At 47.9% G+C, this 1,219-nt stretch overlaps 1 non-coding gene across 1 annotated transcript; it reads right to left on the bottom strand.

Annotated features, from left to right (window-relative positions):
* Positions 1–266: 266 nt before the first annotated feature.
* On the bottom strand, positions 267–338 carry TRNAM-CAU. Its single transcript has one exon. It is a non-coding gene; the product is annotated as a tRNA-Met (tRNA).
* Between the last annotated feature and the right edge of the window lie 881 nt (positions 339–1,219).

Here is a 1,219-nt window from a genome sequence, read left to right as displayed (position 1 = left end):
CTTTCACAGATCTGTGTATGGTCAGTCTTCGCGAACGAAGATTTTGGGAAAGGTCTTTTACCTTTCAAGCCTGCGCAATGGATTTTTTAGGTGAGATACAGCATGCGCTGAACTGAGCCCACCCTTTAATCCTAAGGTTCATTTGTCGGGGCCAAGCAAGCTTGGACAATGGCAGTGAGGTCCTTAGGACGTAGGTTTGTTTAGAGTGACCTTCTCTTAGATGGATGGCCTTACAGGGCTGACGAGCTCCATCTGCCTGGGGGAGTGTCCCTGACTGGGAATCGAACCCGGGCCGCGGCGGTATGAGCACTGCATCCTAACCACTAGACCACCAGGGGTCCCCACTTTCACAGATCTATTACATAATGATCTCATTTCCAAGGGGACATAGCAGTAGTTTCTTCAATCCAGAAACTAAAAGAAATTGCCCTTTCCCCAGGAAAAGTTTCAGTTTTGACAATTCATCAAAATATCATAAACAAAGAGAAGCTTTGTTGAAAAAATTTCCCAACTGGTTCAGGGAAGACACCTCTATCTTTTGCAAGCATCAAGATGAACTGCAAGGCACTCTCTCATCTGATTTTTCACAATGCTAGGTCCTACCCTGATGTCATGGTTTAACCTTGGTAGGCAGCTAAGCCCCACACAGCCACTCACTCACTCTCATCCAGGGGGATGGGGGAGAGAATCATAAGGTAAAAGTGAGAAAACTCATGGATTGAGGTAAAGACAGTTTCATAGAATCATAGAATATCCTGAATTGGAAGCCCTTCCTGTTATCCTTGATATCCCTGGCCAGACTCAATTCTAACTGGCTTCTCTAACCTTGTCCCTAGCTTCCTGTACAATTTCCTTGTATTCCTTCCAGGCCACCTGTACTTGTTTCCACTTCCTGAAAGCTTCCTTTTTCACTCTGAATTTGCTCAGCAGCTCCTTATCCATCCAGGGAGGCCTCCTGGCATTTTTGCCCAATTTCCTCCTTGTAGGGATGCATCATTCCTGAGCTTGGAGGAGGTGATCCTTGAAATTCAGCCAGAGTTCTTGGGCCTCTGCCCTCCAGGGCTCTATCCCATGGGGCTCTACTGACTAGGTCCTTGAAGAGGCCAAAGTCTGCTCTCCTGAAGTCCAGGGCAGTGGGCTTGCTGCATGCCCTCCTCACTGCCCTGAGGATCTCGAACTCCACCATCTCATAGTCACTGCAGCCAAGGCTGCCTTGGAG

Source organism: Neopelma chrysocephalum, unplaced genomic scaffold, assembly GCF_003984885.1.
Source record: "Neopelma chrysocephalum unplaced genomic scaffold, ASM398488v2 Primary Assembly neopelma1_96476, whole genome shotgun sequence".
Classification (NCBI taxonomy): domain Eukaryota; kingdom Metazoa; phylum Chordata; class Aves; order Passeriformes; family Pipridae; genus Neopelma; species Neopelma chrysocephalum.
This window is presented reverse-complemented; position numbering and strand designations above follow the sequence as displayed.